The 10,994-nt window shown below is 42.8% G+C and overlaps 1 pseudogene; it reads right to left on the minus strand.

The window, feature by feature from the left end:
* Positions 1-2,132: 2,132 nt before the first annotated feature.
* LOC126093084 (5S ribosomal RNA) lies at positions 2,133-2,250 on the minus strand (annotated as a pseudogene).
* Positions 2,251-10,994: the final 8,744 nt, after the last annotated feature.

A 10,994-nucleotide genomic window follows, 5' to 3' on the forward strand; every position in this document is an offset into this window, starting at 1 on the left:
CTCAGGCCGCCTTCTGAAGAAGACAGATTTAAATCTGTCGAAACCTAGGTAAAGATTACTTTATCCATTGCAACTGGTCGGTTGTTTTTAGTCTTATTATGGCCATTATAATTATCCGGGCTGCTATGCCGTGGTCGGTTGATGAATTCTGTGTCGATTCCCAACGTTTCGTCTCCGACTGCGGTAGACATCTTCAAGGGGGTCCGTAGCTCAATGGAAGGTCCGACACACCCACTGGCTCGCTACTGACTGCCACTAAATTCCGTGTCCGCGCGCTCCCACGCCGTGGCGTGACGTCACGTGTTTTGAAAACGTCAGTGCAATTGGCCGCTGTCCTTCGCCGTCGATCGCCGTTGGCATCACCCAGTAGTGGGCGGGTGGTACACATCTTCTTTAACACCGGCATCCATATTAATTTCACACCCTCCTTCTTACGGTTGAAATTATTTGGGTGTTTAGCGATTTCGATTGCCTCCCTGTAGAGCCTTTCGTAGTATCCGCTTGTGGCCGCTAGTACTTGCGTCTCCTCGAAACGAATATTGTGGTTCCCTGGCTGGAAAGCATTCTCCGCAACAGCTGATCGTTCCGTTTCTCCTCTTCTACAATTTCCCTTGTGCTCTTCCAAAAGTTTAGAAACAGTTGTTTTAGTGGTACCCACATAAACATCACCACAGCAGCATGGGATCCTATACACTCCAGCTTTTTCCAATGGTTTGCGAGCGTCCTTGGCAGGCTTGAGGTATTCCTGTATCTTCCTGGTGGGCTTGTAAATTACGGTAATATTCCGCTTCGTCAAGATCCTTCCTATTCTTTCCGTTACATCTTTAACAAACGGCAGGAAAACCTTAGATTCTGCAGTAGCCTGTACGTCAGTATGATTTCTGCGTGGCTGCCTCAACGCACGTTTTATTTCGGCGGACGAATATCCGTTCTTCATTAGTGCATTGTGGAGATGTTCCATCTCAGCGTCGAGCAACTCAGGTTCACAAATATTTCTAGCTCTGACCGCTAACGTCTTGATAAACCCCATTTCTGTTGTGTTGCCACGCAGAAATCCTACTGACGTACAGGCTACTGCAAAATCTCAGGTTTTCCTGCCGTTTGTTAAAAATGTAACGGAAAGAATAGGAAGGATCTTGACGAAGCGGAATATTGCCGTAATTTACAAGCCCACCAGGAAGATACAGGAATACCTTAAGCCTGCCAAGGACGCTCGCAAACCATTGGAAAAATCTGTGGTGATGTTTATGTGGGTACCACTAAAAGAACTGTTTCTAAACGTTTGGAAGAGCACAAGGGAAATTGTAGAAGAGGAGAAACGGAACGATCAGCTGTTGCGGAGCACGCTTTCCAGCCAGGAAACCACAATATTCGTTTCGAGGAGACGCAAGTACTAGCGGCCACGAGCGGGTATTAGGAAAGGCTCTACAGGGAGGCAATCGAAATCGCTAAACACCCAAATAATTTCAACCGTAAGGAGGATGGCGTGAAATGAAACGGCAAAAGGATGCCGGTGTTAAAGAAGATGTGTACCACCCGCCCAGTACTGGGTGATGGCAACGGCGATCGAAGGCGACGGACAGCGGCCAATTGCACTGACGTTTCCAAAACACGTGACGTCACGCCGCGGCGTGGGAGCGCGCGGACACGGAATTTAGCGGCAGTCAGTAGCGAGACAGTGTGTGTGTTGGACCTGGCATTGGTCTACGGACTCCTTGAAGATGTCTCCCGCAGTTGGAGACGAAACGTTGGGAATCGACACAGAATTCATCAACCGAGCACGGCATAACAGCCCGGATAATTATAATGGACAGCCTTCACTGCCACCGAGGCAGAAGCAGTTTTCATCAGAAAACACAATTATACCTCCACCCTGCCCTCCAATGCGCTCTCGCTCGACACCTTTTAAGACGCCAACGAAGGTGGTTGAAGCACTCCGTCTTCAGGCCACAAGTGGCCCATCGCGACCATCCGATCGCGGTGTCACCCTCACCTGAGGATGCGGAGAGGAGGGGCGTGTGGTCAGCACACTGCTCTCCCAGTCGTGATGACGGTTTTCTTTGATTGGAGCCGTTACTATTCGGTCTAGTAGCTCCTCAACTGGCATCACGAAGCTGAATGCACCCCGAAAATGGCAACAGCGCAAGACGGCCCGGATGGTCACCCATCCAAGTGCCGGCCACGCCCGACAGCGTTTAACTTCGGTGATCTCACGGGAACCGGTGCATCCACTGCGGCAAGGCCGTTGCCCAAGGTGGTTTAGAGTCAGTGGAATATTGTGCACTACAGGGCGTTTTACTCGGCACTGTCCTTGGAGTACCCCGACTTGCAACAGTTCGATGTGTCATTGTGGTGCCAATCGCTGCTCAAATCGCTACTGCAGATGCAGTACGATGCGCTAGAGGTATACGCCACACACGATGGTTTTCCCTCTCGTTAGTGCAACGTGGTCATCCAAAACCCGGTCTTCTCGCTACCATATATTCCAGTAGCTACATACCTGCCAGGACTTTCCGCAGTATCGCAGAAGGAACATCCAGGTTTTCGTAGCCAAATTACATGACCTCGTTCAAACTAAGTGAGGTGCTGATACCTGCTTCTTTGTCGAATGCCATCTTGAAAGTAGCTAACGGTCACTACCATTACACCGTGTATTTAAAGCTAACCTGATTTGCATCCTCATAGTCGCGCTACTAGCGCCTATGTTACGAGACTGGTTCGAAGTGTAACTAGACATCATCTTTCAGATGTAGCAGCACGCTTTTTAACTTTCACCTATGTCGCACGAATTCTTATTGGTGTTGCCCTCTTTTTCCGACAGTCTATTGGCCATTTTGGCCGATCGATGCAAGACATCAAAAGTTAACAGTTCGAATATTGACACAGAGTCGGTCTGTTTCGATGATGAATGTTAAAAAAAAAGTTGAAAAAAGAAAAAACCGGAATAAACAAGCACTACTCACAAAATATTAGATCTTTTCTAGGAGTTACAATACCGGAACTGGATAACGCCATCATTAACTTTGATAATGGCCTCGCTTCGGCAGAACTGTCAGTTATGCCATATTCATATGCTTCAAGAAGAATATAATAATTCCAATCCCAAAGAAAGTAGGTGTTGACAGATGTGAAAATTACCGAACCATCAGCTTAATAATTCACGGCTGCAAAATACTGCCGGCCGCGGTGGTCTAGCGGTTCTGGCGCTGCAGTCCGGAACCGCGGGACTGCTACGGTCGCAGGTTCGAATCCTGCCTCGGGCATGGGTGTGTGTGATGTCCTTAGGTTAGTTAGGTTTAAGTAGTTCTGAGTTCTAGGGGACTTATGACCTAAGATGTTGAGTCCCATAGTGCTCAGAGCCATTTGAACCATTTTTTTTGCAAAATACTAAGGCGAATTCCTTACAGATTGATGGAAAAACTGATAGAAGCTGACCTCGGGGAAGATCAGTTTGGATTCCGCAGAAATATTGGAACACGTGAGGCAATACTCACCCTACGACTTATCTTAGGAGATAGATTAAGGAAAGGCAAACGTACGTTTCTAGCATTTATAGACTTAGAGAAAGCTTTTGACATTGTAGACTGGAATACTCTCTTTCAAATTCTGAAGGTGACAGGGGTAAAATACAGGGAGCAAAAGGCTATTTACAATTTGTAGAGAAACCAGATGGCAATTATAAGAGTCGAGGGACATGAAAGGGAAGCAGTGGATGGGAAGGGTGTCAGACAGGCTTGTAGGCTATACCCGGTGTTATTCAATCTGTATATTGAGCAAGCAATAAAGGAAACAAAAGAAAAGTTCGGAGTCGGTATTAAAGTCCAAGGAGAAGAAATAAAAATTTTGAGGTTCGCCGATGATATTGTAACTCTGTCAGAGACGGAAAAGCACTTGGAAGAGTAGCTGAACGGAATGGACAGTGCCTTGAAAGGAGGATATAAGATGAACATCAACAAAAGCAAAACGAGGCTAATGGAATGTAGTCGAATTACGTTGGGTGATGGGGAGGGAATTAGATTAGGAAATGAGACACTCAGAGTAGTAAAGGGATTTTGCTATTTGGGGAGCAAAATAACTGATGATGGTCGAAGTAGAGAGGATATAAAATGTAGAATGGCAATGGCAAGGAAAGCGTTTCTGAAGAAGAGAAATTTGGTAACATCGAGTATAGATTTAAGTGTCAGGAAGTCGTTTCTGAAAGTATTTGCGTGGAGTGTAGCCATGTATGGAAGCGAAACATGGACTATAAATAGTTTGGACAAGAAGAGAATAGAAGCTTTCGAAATGTGGTGCTACAGAAGAATGCTGAAGATTAGATGGGTAGATCACATAACTAATGAGGAGGTATTGAATAGGATTGGGGAGAAGAGGAGTTTGTGGCACAACTTGACTAGAAGAAGGGATCGGTAGTAGGACATGTTCTGAATCATCAAGGGATCAACAATTTAGTATTAGAGGGCAGCGTGGAGGGTAAAAATCGTAGAGGCAGACCAAGAGATGAATACACTAAACAGATTCAGAAGGACGTAGGTTGCAATAAATACTGGGAGATGAAGAAGCTTGCACGGGATAGAGTAGCATGGAGAGCTGGATCAAACCAGTCTTAGGACTGAAGACAACAACAATATGTCGTATTCAGATGAAGCAATTAACTGATGTTTAGATCTCCTAGAGCGGCCAAGCCACGGCGGTTTCATTTCGTTCAGCCTGTTGTTCCAAATAGATCCAGGCGTCTTGTATGGAATTCACGTCTGATGATCAACTGATCCAGTCGAGATATGACAGGGTTCTTGAACTTCTTCAAAGCAGGAAGGTATGCGCGCTGCCCTGCTTTTATGGGTATTGTTATCTTGGAAGACGTTAGTGTCTACAGCCTACTCGTCACGAAAACGCTGAAACATTTGTTCACCGAGGATGTTGAAATAAACGTCACAGCAGCCTGAATGACTGGGCCGAGGAGATGTACGAAAAAGACCCCCAAGCCATAGGAGTATTACCTCCAGTCTAAGCTACATCATAAACATACCGTGGGTCGAACGCCTTATTGTGCCATCTGTTCACTCTGTATTTTGCATCTAAATATTCATCTAGATGGATACTATGCAAGTCACACTTCAGTGCTCGGAAGAGAGTTCACCGAAAAACAATCACAATAATTATTATTGGACCCTCGAAGAGCGCTCGGAAAAGCGAACACCTATATGTTTCTACGGACAAGAGAGATCTGTTGCGTCTTCCAAGTCTTCTGACAATAAATTGCAGCCTTTGGTTTGCCTTCCCCACAACATTTTCTATGTCTCCTTTCCAACTTAAGGTTCTCGTAATTCTAGTTCCTAGGCATGTAGTTGAATTTACGGCCTTCAGATTTGACTGGTTTATCGTGTAACCGAAGTTTAAAGGTTTCCTTTTAGCGCCTATGGGGATGACTTCACACTTTTCATTATTTAGGATCAACTGACAATTTTCGCACCGTACAGATATCTTTTCTAAATTTTTTTGTAATTTTATTTTCTGGTGACTTTGCTAGACGACAAACGACTGCATTATCTGCAAACGACTTAAGCCGGCTGCTCGGAATGTCTCCTAAACCGTTGACCTATATCACTACCTCGGGGAACGCCAGAAATCACTTCTTTTACAGTCGATGACTTTCCGTCAATTTCTATGAACTGTGACCTCTATGACAGGAAATCACGAATCTAGTCGCATAACTGAGACGATATTCCACAAGCACGGAATTTCACTATAAGCCATTTGTGTGGTACAGTGTCAAAAGCCATCTCGATATGTGGAAACACAGAACCAATTTAAAATCACTTATGGATAGTACTCAGGACTTCGTGTGAGTAAAGAGCTAGTTGTGTTTCACGAAAACGATGTTTCCTAAATCCATGTTGACTTCGTGTCAACAAGCATTCTCTTCGATTAGTTCATAATGTTCGAGCACAATATATGTTCCAAAATCCTGCTTCATGTCGATGTTACTATATGTGCCTGTAATTTAAAGGATTACTCCTACTGCCTTTCTTGAGTATTGGTGTGTCCTGTGCAATTTTCCAGTACTTGTGTACGGATCGAGCGAGCGGTTGTATATGATTGCTAAAAATGGAGCTATTGCATCAGTATACTCTGAAAGGAACCAGTCTGGACTGGAAGACTTGCTTTTATTGTTTTATGTTGCTTCACTACTGAGAGGATACCTGGTACTAAGTTATTAAGTTGGCATCTGTTCATATTTCTGGAATACTTTCTTCGTCATCTTTGGTGAAGGAATTTCGGAAGGATGTGTTTGCTATCTCTGCTTTGGCAGTACTGTCATCGACAATATTTCCATTGTTATCGGGCAGAGAAGGCATCATAAGAAAAAAAAGTAAAATAGCGACTGGTCTCACAGGGGTACACACCTCGGCACTGTTGTGGTCCAGTTTCAGAGCGTTTTCCCTACAGAAGACGTGCAGAAGCGCTGCTTCCAGCAATGGCCTATTGTGAGGTATCCGGGTGGTCGAGATGGACCTGCATTTACTAACAGAACTAATTCCGTTCAGGTTTGAAATAATAAAAAAAATGCTTCAAATGGCTCTGAGCACTATGGGACTTCACTTCTGAAGTCACCAGTACCCTAGAACTTAGAACTATTTAAACGTAACTAACCTAAAGACTTCACACACATCCATGCCCGAGGCAGGATTCTAACCTGCAACCGTAGCGGTCGCGCGGTTCCAGACTGTAGCGCCTAGAACCGCTCGGCCATCCCGGCCGGCCTGAAATAGTCAGTCACAACGCGTAACACACGTTTCCGGTCCATTCCCTTAGGATCTTTGTGGGACTTTTGTATTTACGTGGTGTTGTAGGCTGTTTCCGAAGCACCACAAGGTCAAGAAATTATTGCAGGAAGTGCTGCATCTGTAAACGAACTCCCAATGAACCTGAAAACCGCAATGGCGATAAATGTTATAACCATTTATGGACATCTCTACAGTACAGTAGCAAAAGATAAAGTAACGCAATGTTCAGAGTTCAGGATTTAGAAGGACCAATCAGGTCCGACCGTCCGCCTTGTTATCCTTGGCTAATGTAGTCAACGGTTGAGGTATTGAGGGGCAGGTAGTCAACACACCTAATTTCCAGTCGTCGTCGTGTTTGTTGAACTTGGAACAGGTACTAATCCTTCGAGTAGCTACTCAGCTGGCCTCGCAAAGTTGAGTGAAGCCCGTTCAGCTCTCCCCATGAAGAAAAAATCTCTGGTGGTATAAGGAATCTAACCCAGGTCCACCACTTGGCAGTTATCCTCATTGACCACTCGGCTGCGAAAGAAAACACGTTCTTATAGAATAACAAAAAACAAAAAAGTAAAACACGTCACGTTCGTATGGAGTAAAAAAAATGAATAGCATAACTTTCAGCGCAACAACTCATCCATTCATTAACATGTAAAGGAGGCCCGCCCGGTTAACCGAGCGGTCTAATGCACGGCTTTCCGGAGTGGGAAGGAGCGCTTGGTCCCCGGCACGAATCCGCCTGGCGGACGTGTGTCGAGGTCCGGTGAGCCGGCCAGGCTGTGGGTGGTTTTTAGGCGGTTTTCCATCTGCCTCGGCGAATGCGGGCTGGTTCCCTTTATTCCGCCTCAGCTACACTATGTCGGCGTGCGCAAATAAGTTTTCCGCAGATGCATACACCACCATTACTCTACCACGCAAACATAGGGGTTACACTCGTCTGGTGTGAGATGTTCCCTGGAGGTCCACCGGGGGCTGAACCGCACAATAACCCTGGGTTCGGTGTGGGGCGGCGGAGGGATGAAGTGGACTGCGGTAGTCATCGTGGGGTGGTGGACCACTGCAGCTGCGGCGGGGACGGAGCCTCTTCGTCGTTTCTAGGTCCCTGGTTAACATACAATATAACATGTAAAAAAAAAATTGTAGTGAACTATGAAGGAATTACATAGTAACCGTCTTATGTACAATTTACCCTCTCACGTTGTTCTTTATTGTAACAGAATATTTTTATGCTTGGGCACACTACATGTATACTTGGAAAAAACCAGTCGATGAGTGGTTGCGTTGCTTATCTCTGTACTGTAATAAATTCAGAAAAAGTGGAGATGTTAATAGGGAATAGCATCATGACTAGAAAACAAAACACGAAAGGTGAAACACAGATACTGTTTTAATGTAAAACGATGTACATTGAAATAGTTCCTCAATAGTCAACTCCATTCCGCCTCTAACCGTAAAATAACGAGGCACCATCTTCCTTATTATAGAATATCGTATCTGACATCACTCACACAGAAACGAGAATTCCAGAACAATTGCCAGTCTCTTCGATGACGTATGCTTACCAGTTTCTCTCCGTTTATTGAGGGTTGCACATTACTTTTGATATAGGAATATTACAAGTTCGTCACACTTTCTTCTGTTTAAATTGACAATTTTTGTCCACGTAAAATAGGAAATACGGACAGTTGTGAAGAGTTTCCTTACAGACTAACGAGGTAAGTCACTTAGCGCAGCATGTCACTGCCGTGGTCAGAACACCGGCAGCAAAGTTCCGAACGACACTGCACACAAAAAGTCACTCGTTGGTGCTCGTCATTCATTTGTATTCGCCGGCACACTAATCACACACTTCACTAACACCAAGTTCACCGTTTAACGAACTGATAATGCCCTTCTAGATAATTTTTACAGTGATATGTAGTGGAATGTAGAGGAGAAAAACATACCTCTCAGTCGCTCAGTCTCTCATTTCATTAAATTGTCATTATGTGTCGACGTCATTCATCTTACTCTCGTTCCCGAAAACAAAGACAAAATTTTGCAGTAATTTTGCGATAGAAACGCCCTAACAGAAAAATTAATCGCTAAGAAGTGAAAAATCACATTTCATCAGCGAAAAAGTCCTAGATCAAGTCAAGATGTTTGTTGTACTATTAAGTCACCAGGTATTTAATTTGGGCATATGTAGAACGGATCATTTTTTGCAATGTGAAATAGTGACACTAGCATTTAGGATGTAACATTATAGTGAAAGATTATGTCGATAGAAACAATTACTCAAGTGCATTAGAAGAGTTCGAACAACCATTAAGGAAAAAAAAAGAAAAAAATCCGTTTTAAAGTTGTATTTAAAATGCAGAAAGAAAAATACTGAGGAAACATACATGCATTTCAGAATAAATTCAATCCAGCGTTTGAATGGCAAAAGTGCTGAGGTGATTTTCTTTTGTAGAAAGGCGAGTGATAACTGATGAGCCGACTAAACATATAAACATGGGCAATAGACTCAAGCTTTGGAGAAAGAAAAAAGGAAACGACTGTGGAATCCAAAACCGTGTGCTGATCTCATAAGACTGTACCAAATATCGAATCTTGCTAATTTTGTAGCCAAACAGTATTCACTTTAAGAAATGAATAGTAATCATAATTGTTCCTACACTTCCAGAAATAAAGTAATCCCTATTTGTCAAGTCGGAGTACTGATGTAGGGAACGAATGTAGTGCGAACAGAAAGCAATTCTCATGGAATTTTTATATTCCACGTGGTAGCTATCAAGCGTTAGATCACTCACAAACAGATAGCGTTTACCATAAAGTGTTCTGGATCAGCGTGTTGGTCGAAACCAAACTTGAAGTGCCCTTGCCGAACTTTGTTTCTACAACACATGAGAATGATTTGCAAAATTTAGTGATGACGTAAAATATTGCTACATCTATTAATTAGCAGGTCATTTTCGCTCGTTCTTCAACTCTTATCTAACAACAACATCGATCAATTTCAATGTAGTAATCGATGCGTACGTTTTCACCAGAGCTATAACTCTGCTGACGATGAAGACGTTATATATGAGGTACAGTTTTGCAAATGCCCTCATCTTATTATGAGAGGAAGTAGGTAGAGCGCAAGCGCCATTGTTTTACGGGACTGAACAGCGACGAGCATGTGGACGATGTTACCTTTGAGATAATAAAAGCTAAAACAAATAGCAGTGGGAAAATTATTTTAAATTACAATATAAGGAATAAAAAGTTGAAACTGAAACTAGTCACCAGAGTACAGAAAAGACAACCAGATAGACTTCACATTGAAGTAAATATGCATTGCAATAAAAAGACCTGAAAATAGAATATCTCCAGCGCCAAATGGTTAATATAAAGAATTAATCAAATACGGATGACACGCATTACATCAACAGTTTCATACTTCAATTAACAATATCTCGAAGTAAGGTAGAATATGAAGAGAATGGAGAGAGAATATTACAATTCCAATGTGTAAAAACAGAAATAAGCAAATTTTAGATGATTAACGGGGAATTACCCTGCTTGATACCACCTTGACAGTGTTAGCATTAGTAATTAGAGACAGAACGCAGAATTACATGCGTTGTTGACTTATCAAAATCTTTTGATAGGATCAGAAAAAAGGATATAATTGAAACCTTAATGGACAACAGAGTACCAATGGGTTTACTGAAAGTCATAGAAGATACACACAGGTAATAAAAATATACAAACTATTTACAGACGAAATTATACGAGATAAGGAATTAGACAACGAAATTCATGAAGCCCAATTCTGTTGAGCTTAATAGTGGACGACATCACTGATGACATAAGAAATAAAGCTTGCTATAAAAAGGGAAATAAACTGGTAAATATTTTTTCTTTTGCTGATGATACTGCACTGATAGCAGAAAATGAGGATGGTTGATAAAGGATGCTTCGCTAGTTTAATAAAACAGCTAAGCAATATAACATAGAAATATCTAAAAGAACTAAGTATATGGTAATATCAAAAGCATCTGTGTGATGTAAATTAGAAGTAGATGGTGTTCAGTTCAATAGGTGACGAGTTTTAATTATCTCAGGAGTGTTATTACCAGCCATAAATACTTAACCATGGAGGTGAAATTTCAAGTGGCGAAGCACTTGAAAATACTGTATGGCGAAACAAATTTTTGACCACTCAGTAGAAAATAAAAACGTATAAAA

Source organism: Schistocerca cancellata, chromosome 7 (assembly GCF_023864275.1).
Source record: "Schistocerca cancellata isolate TAMUIC-IGC-003103 chromosome 7, iqSchCanc2.1, whole genome shotgun sequence".
Lineage (NCBI taxonomy): Eukaryota > Metazoa > Arthropoda > Insecta > Orthoptera > Acrididae > Schistocerca > Schistocerca cancellata.